Source organism: Struthio camelus, chromosome 23, assembly GCF_040807025.1.
Source record: "Struthio camelus isolate bStrCam1 chromosome 23, bStrCam1.hap1, whole genome shotgun sequence".
NCBI lineage: Eukaryota > Metazoa > Chordata > Aves > Struthioniformes > Struthionidae > Struthio > Struthio camelus.
In genome coordinates, this window is record NC_090964.1 from 6,579,009 (window position 1) to 6,595,326 (window position 16,318).

A 16,318-nucleotide genomic window follows, 5' to 3' on the forward strand; every position below is an offset into this window, starting at 1 on the left:
CCGGCCTTTGCACCGACCGTTGCCGAGGACGCCCTGCAAAGAGATGCATAAGGGAGAAACAGCTATTTTCAATAGTGCACGTGCCCATCTCGACCTCGAGGGCGCCGGAGGCGTGCCAGCACAAGTCGGAGCAACCCCCGGGCTGCTCCAGCCTGGCCGGGAGGCAGCCAGGGCCGTCGCCTTCGCCGGTCGGCGGCTCACGGCGCCGCCGAATCAGGCCGGGGAGCGCGTGGGACCTGTGCTTGGCGTGTGCTTTCCCTGGCCGCCGCAGCAGTTAGCAGCAGCGCTCTTAAATGGATTTGTTTGCTTCCAATGGGGAAGTGACAGAAAAGCCAGTGATTTACTCACTGCAGTTTGTTTTAAAGCACGATCACTTTGAGCTCCGAATAGATAGATGTCTGTGCCTTACGCCATTTATTTTGTTAGTGTCCATTTCTTTTCCTGGCTCCTTTAGGTATAAATGAAGTCAGCAATTATGGTTATAATCAGGCAGTGGGGAAAAAGATTTACCACAAGTGCACAGACAGAGAGGCTGTGGCGAAGGCGTACTGGGTACCGTGTGCTGTTAATTTTTGATCAGGTATTTACTCCTGCAGCTTGGGACAATGGAAATCTTTGTTCTCTTTCCTCCTTCCCCCCTTGAGGATAGCTTTTCCAAGTAGAAGAGGATTATTGGTCTGTAGCAACCTGCACTGCTGTACACCCCATTCCTCATCCCTGCGCAGAGCTGACCCCTGCGATCTCAAGGGGGTTTCTGCGGAGGGTCACTAGCATCACCCTTGCTCTGCCGAGGGCAAAACCGAGGTGAAAAGGAGGGGGATGGATGCACCCAGGGTCACCTAAGCTTGCAGCAGGGCAGAGAGGAGAATCAGGCTTTTCTGAGCCCCGGCATGCTCAGCACGCTGCTTGTCCCACTGCGACCCCCCCATCCTGCAAGACTTCTGCCTTTACCGGGGCCAGTCACACGTGAAAAGCAGAGCAGGGACAAAACGTCCTTGCAGGACCAGGACTTGCAGCGGCGTCTACTCAGCGAGGCCCTCCCGCATCGCTGCCCGTGTCGGGGTTTTAATTTAGAGCGCGTGTCCCCGCCGCGCACACCGTCAGCCCCCTTCGCTAAATCAGGAGGCTCGTTTGTGCTGCGACTCTGCTCCCAGCCGCGTATGGGAGTGTCGGGGCACGGAGAGGAAACGGTGCTGGAGCCAAAGGCAACGTCACTCGACAGCTTCCCGCAGCCGCCGCCCCGGCGCGGCCCCAAATGGCCCATGCAGAGAGGGGCCGCCTGGGCCCGGCACTGGCACCCCGGGGGGCTGGGTACCCCCCCAGGGCTGGGTACCCTCGACAGTGGGTAACCCTGGTGGTGGGTAACCCTGGTAGTAGGTGCCCCCAGCAGTGGGTAACGGTGGTGGTAGGTACCCCTGGCAGGGGGTACCCCTGGTGGTGGGCACCCCTGGCAGTGGGTAACACTGGCGGTGGGTACCCATGGTGTTGGGTAACACCAGTGCCAGGTACCCATGGTGGTAGGTACCCCTGGCAGTGGGTACCCCCGGTGGTGGGCACCCCTGGTGGTAGGTAACACTGGCAGTGAGCACCCCCAGTGGTGGGCACCCCTGGTGGTGGGTAACCTTAGTGGTGGGTACCTCCAGCAGTGGGTAACATTGGTGGTGGGCACCCCTGGTGGTGGGTAACCTTAGTGGTGGGTACCTCCAGCAGTGGGTAACATTGGTGGTGGGTACCCCTGGTGGTGGGTAACCTTAGTGGTGGGTACCTCCAGCAGTGGGTAACATTGGTGGTGGGCACCCCTGGTGGTGGGTAACCTTAGTGGTGGGTACCTCCAGCAGTGGGTAACATTGGTGGTGGGTACCCCTGGTGGTGGGTAACACTGGTGGTGAGTACCCCTGGCGGTGGGTACCCCTGGCAGTGGTTCGTGGCTGACAGGCAGAGGTGGGTGTCTGGGTTTGCACCCCCAGAGCTGGTGACTGCCAGGCTCCTGCCTGGCCCTGTCCCCCTCAGCCCCCTGCCCTGCTCCCTCCTCCCCTCTCCCCAAAGCCCCTCACCCATACCCCATCACTGCCACCCTGTCCCCTAACCGCCACCCTGTCTCCACCCCTACCCCCTAACTGCCACCCTGTCCCCACCCCCTCCCCTAAATGCCACCCCTGTCCCCAGCCCTGTCCCCTAACCACCACCCTGTCCCCACCCCTGACTCCTCACTGCCACCCCTGTCCCCAGCCCTGTCCCCTAACCACCACCCTCTCCCCACCCCTACCCCCTAACCGCCACCCTCTCCCCACCCCTGACTCCTCACTGCCACCCCTGACCCCCAACTGCCACCCTATCCCACCGCCGCCCCCTCACCCCCACCCCTGCCCCTCTTCCCCCCCCCCCCCGGCGGCCGCGCCGCCCTGGCGTGACACCCCCGCTCCCCCAGGTGGAACTTTCCTTGCGGGGCGTCAGACCATAGAGGCGAAAGGCAGCACCAAGGTGCAGCACTTGGGGGGGGACTCCGGAAAGGAAAGAGACCCTTTTCCTCCAGGCTAACCTAGAAGAAAACCGTGCTCTGGCACCCACAGTCCCAGATGTATATTTTGAAATTCTGTCGCTTTGCGTGACGTCGGGATTCTCCCCGCTTCCCTGGAAATGTTTCTCTCCTTGTCATCCAAGGATCCCCTCTTTAATCCCCTGGATGGTACTTTCCTCCCTGTTTACTCACTTTGCGCGGCCCGCTTGGGTGGGGTTCTTTTGCTGCTCCGATTTCGTACGCAAGTGGCGTAGGACGGCTTTGATAGACGGCAGCGCTCAGCCAATGGCAGGGCAGTAGCCTTGGCCAGCGAGCCAACGGTGTAGCGGACCGGCGGCCGGGAGGAGGCGGGGCAAAGTTTAGTCAGGGTAGGGAGGGGGAGCCGTGGAATGGCGGACGGCCGGGCTGGCCCGCCCTGGTGGTAGCGAGCCGAGGGGGCCGCAGAAGACAGCCTCGGAGTGGGGTGAGTGCGAGAGGGGGTAGCGGCGACCCCCCGGCCCCCCCCGGCCGCCTCTTCCCCGGGGAAAGAGGCGGAGGCGCTGGGGTGGGCCGTTAGGCCCTTGCCAAATAGTGAGCTCTCGGGGTGAGCCGGGCCCTGTTTCCTGCTACATAGTGAGCCCCCTGCCCTGTGTGGGCTCTGGTGCCCCCGGTCTTGGGGGGGGGTCTGGCCCCGGCCTGGGGCGGGGGGAGGAAGGGGGAAGGGAATGGCCTTATCCCAGGCTGACACTTGCCCTGCCCCTCCCAGGGGCCGTGGCTCAGTGCTGGGCTGCGTGGCCTGGGCTGGGGCTGCCCTGCCTGGGGGGCTGAGGGGGAGGGGGCTGCCCTGCCCGGGGGGTGCCAGTGCCCTGGGCTGGGTTAGGGGAAGGCTGGGTGCTGAGCTCTTAGTGGTGTCAGCCCCTGTCCTGGGGTTGTTACTGAGGTCTAGCTTAGCTGGGAATAACTTGAGGGGCCTGGGGAGGAGGAGAGGTTGCTGGGGTGCTCCCTAAAGGAGAAGAAGTGCTGCTTTGCTGGGGGTGGCGGGGGTCCTTCCCTTACCAGGCTGGTCGCAGCCTTTGCTCTCAGGCCTTGACATTAGTTCATCGAAATGGTGCTTGCGCAAATGCGTGCGTGTCTCTTACTTGTGTAGAAAGTTTATCCGTGCGAGTGGCTGACTGCCCTTGTTGGTGCAAGTTCTGGTGACTGCCCTCATGGAGGGTTGCTGTGAAAATGCTTTCTCCCTGCTGGCTGTCCTCCTGCCCCAGAAGTGGGTGCATCCTTCAGTATGTGTGGGTACACCTTATGGATGTGTGTAAGCCCCTCAACTAGCAGCTAACCATGCAGCCATGTAAAATGTCAAACTACTTGAGGTAGGACTGTGTGGGTGCATATGTTGGAAATATCTTCCCTAGTGTTAAATCCCTGGGCACTATCTGAAAAGAAGCTTTAAAGGGTGTAACGGCATATGGTTGGGTAATTTGGTCAAATGTGCTGACCTACCAGTGACCTCAGATCATATTTCTTTCAGAGAAGAAATAAGTTGCCAGGCAATGTCCTCAGGGTTGTACCTCACTAGCATTTGGGTTTATATTGGAGCTACTCCTTTGGGATACAAATAGCGTATGTCCTTTGGAGAAAGGCAAGATGTTGCAGCTCCTCCCTGTTAGCTATTGTTTGACCTTAAAGACCTTCCTCTGGTAGGAGTTTTTTTCTGCTGAAAGTTTCACATTTGGCCTTACTGATTTACTTCCATTAGTAGCAGCAGACTTGGGAGCCCTCACGTAGATGGACCTGCTAGCGGGACTATATGGCGTGTGAACGCCAAGTATTGGCCTGTTCAATAAGACATTAGAAAATGCTGACAGTCTAAGACTCCCAGCATGGCAGATCTTAGTGGATATGAAATAATCTTAATGATGATAAGGAACTTCAGTGAGTACACCTGATACAGACCAGGCTATAATTGCTGCAGACAAGGCCACAAGTTATCAAACCTTTTGTAACTCTCACACTTGTGCATCTTTCCCTCGAACTGGGAAATCTCGTGAGAACGGAAAGATTGAAAGTAAAAGACGTGACAGGCCAGTAGTGTGTGTGTGCGTTTCCCTGTGGCAAAGTTGATGCAAAATGTTACTTTATGGGAAGTATTAAAGTGTGTCTGCTTGATCACATGAGGAAGGGGAATAGTTATGTTTTCTGCTAGTTTTAAAAGCTTGTAGAATTGGTTGCTATAAAATGCTGCTGGAATTAAAATGCTGTGTTGCAACCCTATTCATTAGGAATTCTGACTGGCCTTTTAGTGACCTTGAGTGGATTTTTGTCATAGAAACTAATACTTAGCTAAAACAAACTTAGTTTAAAAACAAACTAAAGCTTACATCTACCAACTGAAAACACAGACAATATGTTGATAGAGTGACTTTGAAAATCCACTTGCACTCGCAGCCAAGGACAAGCTTTATCCAGCGAGTGGGGTGGAGTAGGTCAGGCACTTCACAATTCTGCAGGTTTTTTTTTTTTTAAGGTGTGTACTTGAAATACAGGATTTGAATGAAACAGCTTGACCACAGTCTTTGAGGCCTAATTCAAATCCTTGCACAAGGTGCAGTGGGCAGTATTGCACCTGAGCAGGTTGGTGACAGCAGGGATTGAACCCAGAACCTCTCATTTTGAAAGCATCACATGCTGCTTGACTAAAAGACTCCCTTCAGTTAGGGGCAAAGAGCAGGCCTATCAGCTCCCTATGTAGCCCAGGCGAATCAAGGTGAAGCTTTGCTATATGTAATGGGTGTTGGTTGTAAGAGCATAATTTTCCAAGGGTGAACTGAATGTAAACTCTTTCCCAAAGTGCAGCATGTTTTCACTGCTTTAAAAAAAGAAAGTTGATATTGTTTATTTATCTTGTAACAAGTTCAAGAAGTAAATATCCCAAATTCCATCCTTTTTTTTTTTAAAAAAAAAAAAAAAAAAAACCCTTCTGGTGGCTCATGCCTGTTAGACTCCTTCCTCTTCAAAGCAATGGAAATAAGCCTTTCCAATCTCTCTGCTGCTGATCAGTTTTTCCAAGCTGCTGTACGGTGATGTTAGCAAGAGCCCTGCTTCATTTCACTGTTCTCACAGCCCCAGCCCCACAAAATCAAAGGTGCAGCAATGAAATGAAACAGTCTTCTCTTACCTGATCTTAGGCTATAGGCTTGCCCCCATTTCTCGCTTTAGCTTCTGTCTGGTGTACATTCCTAACAAATCTTTCAAGCTCTGGCTTTGTAAAACTATGCTGGGGGGAGGGGGGGAAATGCAGGCCAAGAGTTTGGGGAAAAGGAAATGCAGTGTGTTTCCAACTACTTTGTTTTGTGCCTACCCTATTTGAAACGTGGTGGTATTAAACTAGTGGCTTACTGAAGGAAGATAGAGGCCTGGAACTGTAACCTTCTTTTCCTTAGAGGTATCACTGCTGGAGTTTGAAGTAATGAGTTAATAAAGTGGTGTGGTGGGTTGGTTTGTTTTTTAACAGACTATAAAACTCATTTCCCTCAGAATAATATAACACAGTGAACAGAAACAGTGTATTTTTGAGTTACTGCTCAGAGTGTATATGTGAGCAGTGATTCATTAAAAATCATATAACCTTTACTGTAACTAGCAACCCAGTTTCTCTGACTGCTTTGAATGTATCTCATTCTTCAGGGCTGGGGTAGGAAAAGTTGATTTCAATCACAAAGCTTAGATAATCTTGTAGTGTGGGTGGAGGGGTTAAAACTTTTCAGTGATTGCCTCCTATGCATGTAGGTACGTTGGTAAGTCCATCTCCTGATTATTATTTTTTGGGGATGGAAGAACAAAGAAGGTTGTTTGGATTAATATTTCTACCAAAATTAGGTTAGTTTTCTTTGACAGACTGTAATAAGGAAGACTTCAGCAAGCGTAAGACTCATCTTTAATCCTTCAGGATAGCTTCTCTCCATGGATATTCTGCAATCAAACGTCTAGTAATTTTAAATGTAAGGTTTTCTGTTTTGTTTGTGCTCTGTTTAATGATAATACTTAGCCTTCGGTCATTTGGCTGAGCAAAACACATTGCTGTCTATGCTGCACGAGTCAGAAACACTGTTGAATGGCAATTGTAGGTGCTTGCATATGGTATGTATAAACTTCCTGTTTTCATATAGAATGGGATGTGAGGACTCTGCAAAAAGCATGCGTTTGTCTCAAGGGTTAAAATGGCCAAAACCAGCCACTGTCTGATGGCTCAGTTCTGAATTTGATCCTAAAATAATGCTATAGGGGTGCAGAATGCACAGGGGACAAACTAGAATTGAAATAATGTTTCTCTGATGTTTTCATTGTGCTGAAGTTTAGAAAAGCAAAATACAGCTATTTTTCCCAGCAGAACATTTACCTGTCTTATGGTATTTTACTATTTTCAGCAACGCTCTCACTTTTAATGGAATTTGTAGTAAGAAATTGTGTATTTATATTGAATATTTATTCTCACTGTGCAAAAATAAATATGTGTGATCACACCCTTAGTTATGACAGATTAACATTTATTTAAATATCTTAGGTATTTATAAACACTGGATTAAAAAAAATAAAAGTCATGTGGAAATAGCTTATGGGTAATAAGCAAGTGACTGCTCAGAACAGAACCGCCCTGTTGAAATTTACTTCCTCTCTATTTTTGTAACTGTATAATAAATATCCAGTATGTTTTCTTTTTGAGAAGAGTAGGCTACTAACACTACTGATCAGGCTTCACTGTAAAGGCCGTGGTAATAAGTAAAAGGCTATCAGGAGCAGGCCTAATTCAGATTTGTACGAGATTAGTTTTTCCACCAGCAGACTTGCAGGATTTTTTTTGTTCTTGGGGGCAGTAGGGGGGATGGTCCCCTCCCAGAAGAGCTGAAACATGAACTTCCATCTTGTTTTGTTGAGCAAACAGTGCAGAGGGCAGAACATAGCATTAATTACATTCTCAAATCCAAAGCTTGTGTTTACTGTAGTGCAATAATAGGACTAAGGAATGGTTCTTCAAGATCCTGCCCTAATTCTTGAAATCGCAGTAAAGCTTTCTGGTATTACGTTGCTACTCGAGAAGCGGTGGAGCACAGATACCTCAAGTATGCGTCTGCCAGGGATTTTGCTGAAGAAATTTTATAGGGGGGGCTTAGGAGTCCCTGTTGGTCATAGGCCTGGTGGCAAGCAGTAGCGCTTGCAAATGTGAAGGATAGTCTGTTTGTCTTCTGATGCTGAAGTATTTCTGATTTAGCTTTGGTGTTTTTGTGTGATGATAGTTGACTTTTCCCATACAATTCTGTGTGGCATCTCTTTCTAGCTGTGCTCTTGCTCCCACAAATGGGGTCAGTGGTGGCCTGCTCTAGTCCTCTGAGGAGTTCTGCGTAGTCGCCTCCTGTGAAGCAGTGTCCTTGCACCTGTGCCTGGGAGAAGTGGTGATTTAAAGGATGCTGTGATGTGAAGAGAAGATGGAACGTGCTTATGAAGCAACAGCACTTAGCATTTGTGCTTGAAGGCTTCAATTTCTGCATGGGAGGTTGCTGCTGTGCCATCAATTTGGAGGTGCTGCTCTGAGATCACTAGTGACCTGTTGTTTTAAAGGTTTTGATTCTCCTATATTACTGTTGAAGAGGAGCACAGTAGAGAATGGGCAAAGAGCTTTGCACTAAAAATAATTTCTTCTTACTGCTGCTGTAAATCAAATCTAAACCAGGAGTGTGTGTGGTTTTTCTTTTTTTCTTTTTTGGCTTCTGCTGAAAAGTGTTCAGTAAGAATTGAAATCTCTTCTGTTGTGTGAGGTAGCCAGATAACCTTCTTCTCAGAAGGTACTTATTTAATATGGATGGTGGTGCATTTATTTGAACAATCTCTTTATGAAGCAAAGACCTACTTCTTTCCATACCTGGAGTTGAGATGAATATCTCCTAATTGTAAAGCGCAGGGCATAAAAGGAAGTGGGTTTTTTTTTTTTTCACATGGTGTATGATAAATATTGGACTTGCTGCCCCAAGATTTCATGGATGCCAGCAGTTTAGATAAGTTCATAAGTTGATGAGACAAATTATCGGAAGTGAAATGCATAAAGGGCAATTAAATGATATTATTTGTTTCAAAGTGGGCTTAAGGAGCAGACTGCTGCAAAGTGGGAAAAGGGAAGATTGTTGCTCTTGAAGCATCTGATAGCTGTCCACTGGTGGAGAGGATGCTGGTTTAGCTGAAGACTGGACAAACGAGCACGGCTCTTCTTGGTTCCAGTCCTGTGGTTTCAAGTTTTGTCTCGTTTAGCTGCTGCTATTTCATATGCTGTTACAGAGTCACCTAACTGTTTTGAGTCTCCCATTTCTGCTCGCTCATAAAACTGGGCTAATGATTCTGACCTTTTGTTTGTAAAGCAAAAGGAACAGGATCAACAAAATAGTAGAGCTTATTTACTATCATTACTGAAATGATGAGCAATGCCACTTTGCGGTACTTCAAAGAGGCTTCTCTTATAAGATGCTGGGATTCCCTAGAGAGAGAAAATGTTTCAGATGGGAAAGGAGGAGGGGGAATGTGACTTAGATTCCAGTCTTGCAAATATCCTCTCCTGAAACCCATGAGGTAATACCCCTAGCCCTCGCCCTTTCCCAGCTGAACTGCTTAAAATAGCCATTGAGAATCTCTGCTCTTTCTGTAACAGCCAAACAGGCCGGTGTTACTTGCTGCATAGGAGTTCTGCATAAATCGTTCACTCGCTGTAGAATTTTGCAAAGTGCTTTGACCTATTGTATTACCGCTAATAAGATTGAATGTGGTTTTAATTTCTCATTTCCTCTTTCACTGCATGCCCTTTTCTACTTCTTAGAGTCCTACTTCAAGTGTCTGTATAGCAGAAGTCTCTTCTGTTGCTCAAAGAATGAATGACGCTTTACTTCCAGGCAGCGCTGCACTGGAGGGCTTTAAGTGGCATTCAGAGAAGGCTATCAGCCACAATATCTGATGTATTGGTGTAGCTGCAGTTCATGCATGGAGTGCAAAAAATGGGATTTAATTGGGAGGGAGGGGGAACAGCAGCCCTGGTTGAATGGATGGGTGAAAGTTCCACGACCACCCCTTAGCCCAGCAAATAGTTAGCTGAGTGCTTGCCAGAGCGGAAGCGAGTTCCCTTTCAGGCACCCAGCTTTTGTGCACCGTAAGAAAAAGCTCGCACTCTTATGGTTTTGGCCTTGCAGCTGCAAAAAAAATAAATAAATAAAAGGCGAGCGAACCATGCACACACCCAGATCCTGTTCTTTCAATACCAACAGCTGTTGAGCCGATCCTTTCCTGGAAGAAGGCATATAGCTATAAACACAGCTTGTAAAACCTTTACCTTCTGTCTAGGGCAGCATGAAATAACTGGCCACTTCCCCCCTGGAGGCTAAATTAAAAACCCATGTAATTAACTTATACAAAATAGCCTTTTGGTTGCTATTGAGAATTCCATATTGTATCAAGGAGGTTACATCTAGGGTCTGGCTTCACATGAGAGGCTTCCATAAAGCAGCTTATTATGGACCTTGTGGTGAGCTTTGATAGAAAGACTTGCATCTCTAGCAACCCTAATACAGTCTAATCTCTCCTCCTGAAAAGATCAGTTAAATAAAGTGATGGTTTCAAACACTCTGGAGTAGTTTTGCATGGTGCAGAGCTTGGAGCTTGCACTGCAGATTACATAAGGTGAGATCACAGCTGGGCTCGGAACATACAAAATGGAAACAACTGCAGTTAAAAAAGAATATTTTTCTGAATGTCCCAAGGAGATTACACAGGCATCTGCCACCAAATCCAAATTGAAACTTGACCCTGCCCTCTCAAACCAGAGGGCCTGACTGAAGCAGTGAGGCTCTTGCTGAAGTCTGCTTGGAAGGCTATTAGGTCCCGCTGGCTGGGCTGATGAAGAAAGTGAGTCCAAGAACTGTGACTCTGTTGAGCAAAACCAGAGGGCTGCTCCTCGCAGCTTCCTGCAGCTCTGCTGGCAAATCCCAAATGGCAGCCTGGGACTGTGCACTGTGCCCGTGCGCTGCGCAGACGGCTTGTGCATGCACAGCAACCAGAATCTGTTACTGCGCAGGTGAGGTCGCCTCACTGGGTGCCTCTGTGCCTGTGCTGTGGCCACTTCTCCGAAATAATTGGCTAATCCTAAAAATAGGACGGACTCCTTTCCCCCTCCCCAGCCCCTGGTTCCTTTCCCCACCCTCAGACAGGACAGTCCGTAGCGCTAGGGAGGGAGAATGTGCTTGGAAAACCCAGGATTCGCGGTTGCCTTAGGTACTTGCAGGTGTGGGGGTTTGTCCGTCCTGCTAGGTTTTTAATGGTACCCGATATTGCCCTTTTTCTGCCTCGCTTGACTCGGGAGATCCACGAAACACATTAGGGGCTTTAATCTGTACTTTTTTTTCCTTCATAGTAGAAAACCCATGTGTTATTTTGACTTAAGACATTGTTCATAAACCGTTTGAATTTAGATGCTTAAGGCTGTTCACTTGTTTTTGTGACAGAAATCCCAGCAGATATAACACTTCTGAAAATATAAGGGAGTCGGTATGGTTTTTTTCTCATGTCAGAGGTTAACTTAAAAATATTAATGCTGCAAAGATTCATTTAAGATATTGAAACTGTTCAGGCAAGAATACATGTACATATTGTAATTACTTCCTTTTTCTTACAATTAAAGTAATTGGATTATATTTAATGAGCTATTTACATTTAATAATTAAGAAAAGACTTATCTTTCCAGTATTCCCCAAGTGCAGCAGAAGGGTGGGGGCACTCGGTGCTGTGATATAATTATCTAGGCGTGAGCTGAAACCGAAAGAGCAGTTGAGCTGTATAGAAAACAGTTGGAACTGGTTTGTTCATACTCTTTCGTTAATCAAAATAGTTTAGTGTGTGTTAAAGGAGGGGAGGCTGGGCTTAGTTGCAAATGAGAGAGTTTATCTGCTGAAAAGGAAGGTTAAAATATGCTCAGGCTTCAGGAATAAGTCATTTAGAGAAAAACCACACCCTCTTCTTCCGTATTAATTGCAGAGCACTGCCCTAGAATGAGAATATGCTGATGTATTGTGAGAGTTGTGCTTTGCACTGAATGTTTTGTTAAGAGCTAACAGGCATAAGCCTTTCCTCTTGCTGGAGGAGGCTGGTGTGAAGGAGAGGAAGAAAACATGCTATCCTCATTAGCAGTAATTCAGCTTGGGAATGAGCGATTCAGTGGCGTTTGCTTTAGCAGCCGTGCACCATTTGCAGAAGTTGGCCTGTAGTTCTGTGCAGGCATCCGCATAGCGATGTCGTGAGGCTTGGATACCAACAGCAGTTAAAAATTAAGCTGTTGAGAATAATGGTGCTTGCGTCGTCACCTGAATTGCCTGTTTTCCAGTTGACACCTTTTCAAGAGTATTCAGTGCTGTTAGAACGTGCTAAGCTTAAAGACTTGGGAAATTAAATCTTCTGATTTTATCCGGAACTCATTTTGCCTGGATTGGGACAGAAATGAAACCGTCTCCTTTGCCAGTGAATGCTTCCCAGCCTTGCCCTCTGAGGACTCGCTTCGGGTGCCAGAGTGGCTGTCCCCTTTAGCAGAGCTCTGTCTCTTGGGTTGCTGTGGCTGCTGAACCTGGTGCTTGTTACTGTTTAGGGGGCCCTTAACTGCCTGGGAACAGATGATTGAGACTGACTCATCTAGTGTAAGTCATTGAATAACCTTTGGACAGTGAGTGGTTCAGCCTCAGGCCATGTGTAGCTGGAGATCTGCTGATGGGCTCATACCTGTCCCTGTGACCAGGCCGCTCCCCACATACTAGATAAATATTTGAGAACCTAAAGCAGGATTTCTGCATCTGAGTAGTCCCAAGCCACCTGTTGGTTGAGGCTTACAATTTTGTTCTGTATTGTCACTGACCTTGTATCCTTGCCAAAATTATTCATAGGTTTAACAGAAGATGTTCTGCTCCCTTTATACCTCCTGTTTCCTAGGAAGCAACAACGCCAGAACTCTTCTAGTGCCGAGGGAGTCCTTCCAGTCTCTCTCCTGATGTATATTCTCATGGCAAAGACCTTGAAACCTTTCTGTTTCTGAGCTTTAATTCCTGTTTAATCAATAGTTCTGTATTCTGAGAATCAAATCTCTGTGACAGCTCTCTCTAATTGAGCTAAACTGCCTTTCTCTTGTCACATCTCTTCTAGAGTTTTATTTAAATGCATTTGTTCTGCCTGTATCTTGGTAGAGCATTGATAGGAACACCAGGTGACCCTCTTTGTTTAACTTGTTTTTCAGCTAAATGAATGAAAACATTAATTAGGCACTGGTATGTTTTTGGGGGGGGGGGGGGGGAGGCTAGGTCAAACTGCTGGCCCTGTAATTACACTCCAACGGAAGCGAGAAGATCTCCATGTTCCCCCTTAGTGACAACCTCCCCATCCACCCCCGGTTCGATTTCTGCCAGCAGCTTAGAGCTAGTCCCTCTCCTGGAGGGCAGGCTGGCATCTATTCCAGCAAGATCATCTTCAGCAAAGCTGATAACAAAAGTTTGAAAGGAAGAGCCAAATTTTCAGTCACACCTGTGCAATCCCCTTTAGGGCAGTAAATGATGATAATACGTGAGTCAGGGGAAAAACAAAAAAAAAAAAAAAGCAAATGGCTTTTTGGGTCTCTTTTGCATTTTTTTAGAGATGGCAGACAAAAAAAAAGAGAAAAGAATATTTTTAGTATTTTTACTCTGGGAACTGAGCAAGCTAGGTATTTGTTGGCTCAAGGACTCCTCAGTGCATTGTATGACGCTTCGTTTTTCTGCGAGATCAGGGTTGACATTTCCTAGTGTCAGAACATAGCTGTGGAAATGTGCAGTGCTGCTCTTACCCCATGCTATTGCTGAAACACTTCTTTCGCAACGCTGGCAGATTGTATCTCTGAAGTTCTCGAGCTGGTGATTGAGGTGGAATATTAATATGCAGAGGGTTTTATTGCGATCAGCTTACTCTCCTCTTGAAGGCCCCGTGCTTTCAACAGATCCTGCTTCAGGAAAGCTTTTGTGTGATGGTGGGTAAGAGGGCAGCCCGGGTTTTCCATTCTTCGCGCCTGGTAAGCGATGGTGGGCAGCATTTTCCCCTGCGCGTGGGGATTTACCCATGCAACTCCCCTGCGGCTTATGGGGAGAATAGACCTCTGTGAAAGGAAGTAGCCCTGCAGCTGCCCTTCACTGCTGACTCTTGCTCAGCTGCTGGCAGGCTGGGCTGTTAATGACAGATGAGCCTGTGACGCGTTTTTGGGAATGAATACTTGTTACAGCTGGCGGAATGGAATAGTTTGTGGCATCACATGGCAGTTTGCTCTATAATTTCACTCCCTATTGCTCAGATGCAGCACTGATTGCTAGGTCTCGCTCTGAGTGTGTAACTGTAGCATTTCTGATTGCTGCATCCCACTTCTCTGTGGCTGCATTGTGAGCTTGGATATAGCCCTGAGCACTCAGCAGAGCCTTCTGCCGAATTTTTTTTTTTTTCTTCCAGTTCTCTGCGTGTGTGTGGCTGCTGCTTCCCTTTCTGCTAGTCTTTTGGGGTTACATAAAAGCCGGTCTCTTTCTGGCCGTTACAGCTACATGGGGGAGTAGTTACTGCTGAGAGAGGCTTGAAATTTGAAGCAGAGTTGTCATAGACATTAGAAAGAACAGTCAGTCTGCGTTGGCAAGCTACAGAGTTAAGTCTCATTTCATACTGATGGGAATTTCAGATCTGATTATCTCCTTCCTCCCTCATTCCAAAACCTGCTGGTGTGTCTAATCCCCCAATGGGTACTCCTAAAGGCTGCTCTCCAAGGCACTTAGCTGAAGGCTAGATCTTCTTGACTATGTTGCTTGTTTGTGTCCAGGCAGAGGATTTTATAACTACTGGTGAGGGCAGGGGGATTGGTCACCACAATGTACTTGGAAATAAAGCTTAATTTCCCCTCCTCCGCCCCCCCCCCCAACCGCACCCCCCAGAATGTGCTCTGTCCTCCTTAGGTGCTTTGTGCTGCACCAGACATCATGACAGATGATATCACTGCTGGGGTCCAGATTTATTTGCAGATGGTCCCTGATCTAAGAGGTTGTGTGTCACATTGAGTGGGGAATTACCCAGGTGACTCCCACTAATGCTATGCTAGTTGGTCAAACATCGGTGAGAAGAACCTTGCCAGATCTCTCTGTCAAACTGTTATTTACAGCTCTTTGTGTGCATCGCATGCACGCATCTCACCTTGTAGTCCTGCCTGCCTTCTCTGCTCCGCGGTATTGACTGTGCTATCTGCCTGCCATACCAAAAAAAAAAAAAAAAAGGGATGGTTCCTCTCTTGCTGTTCTCTGCTGTTCTCCCAAACTGCTTGTTAAGGAGTATTTGGTCTGAGTAGCTGTTTTCAGTTGACAGAACTTGTGTTGGAAAGCAAATACTCAATCCTAAAATGTCCCTGTATTGCTTCTGAATACTTGTAATCAAAGTCTGTCTCCTTTATTGTTCATAACAATTGTCTAATTTTACTGTGCCAGCCCTATTTATTAAAAATAGTCAATAAGACACAGCTTTGTTCAAGGGGTTTATAGACTGGCAGTTTTGTTTGAAGCAAACCAATTGTGCTTGATTCCAGTCCAGAACTCGGATTCCTGTGTCATCCACTACAGCAGAGCTCGTGGAAAGAATGGTCGATGGCTTGCCGGTCAGAAATCTTAGTAGCAGCAAGCTCCTCTTTAAATTTAGCTTGTGCTCTTCTCAGAGTGGTGGGTTAGGAAAAGCAAGAACCACAAGCTGCATTCTGCATCTTGCTTTTACTAGCCTGCGTTGTGCCGCGCTTGTTCCTTAGCACCCCAAGAGTATTTGACAAAAATAATTGTCAAAGTCAGAATCTACTTACAAACTGGTGAGAAAGACATTCAAGGTGAGAACTTGTTGTGGAGCGATAGAGTGTCAGATAGGCAGCCGCGTGAAGAAAGGCTAGGGCACGAATCCTGTTTCCCTGGGGAAATTTGAGGAGTTTGAGACCACCGGGTGTGAAGTGAGCAAGCAAAGGAGTTGATCTGAAGGACGATGTGGAGCCAAAAAAGGCCAATGGATCCTGGAAACGAGATGCCAGTTGTGGCTGGAAGATCGCTAGGAATCTAGGAGCGGTGATCTAAGCTTCCAAGGCTTTTGTTGTGCTCAGCAAACTTTTTCTGGAACGGCGTGGGGCTGTGGAAGAGGCCGGCACTAAGCAATGCCTGCATAAGCATTTCGGGAGAGGGGAAAAGTATGAGGAATGTTGGCAATGCCCAGCTGGAGGTGGGGCAGCTTACAGCTGTGGGGAAGTAAGCGGAAAGGAGTTGTGGGGCGAAGCTGGCCTTTTCACATAGTTTGGCTTTTAGTCACTGCCATCGTAACAGGGCTTGGAGCTGCCTTTGATTCAAGCCATGACTTGGAGACTTCCGAAGAAATACTTGCCATGAGCAAGTAGGGAAGCTCTGATTCAAGTGAGAGAGAAATTCATTTGTTACCTTAAGAAAAGCCCTTACTTCTCATTTTTAAGGTGTGAAGCACAACACCTGAAGGTAAGTATTTTAAATGTGAATTGGTGCAATGGCATTTGCAGACTTTGCACCCAAGCAGCGTCAGCGTTGGTGTGTTTTCCCGTGGCTTTCCCCACCAGCGGGGTGTTGCAACTTGCCTCTTCACATAATGAGCGCTGTGTTCCAGTTTGCCTTTCCTTTTCCCATATTCATTAGAAATCTGCTGCAGACAGTTTTGTTTCTCAGTGGCAATTTCCTTTACTTTTAACGTACTTGATCTCCTCTC

At 47.6% G+C, this 16,318-nt stretch overlaps 1 protein-coding gene across 1 annotated transcript in view; it reads left to right on the plus strand.

The window, feature by feature from the left end:
* Positions 1-2,845: 2,845 nt before the first annotated feature.
* WASF2 (WASP family member 2) overlaps positions 2,846-16,318 on the plus strand; it is a 30,156-nt gene continuing 16,683 nt past the window's right edge. Inside the window, exon 1 of the mRNA XM_068917203.1 lies at positions 2,846-2,981. The gene's annotated coding sequence lies outside the window, so the exon portion shown is untranslated. The remainder of the gene's footprint in view (positions 2,982-16,318) is intronic.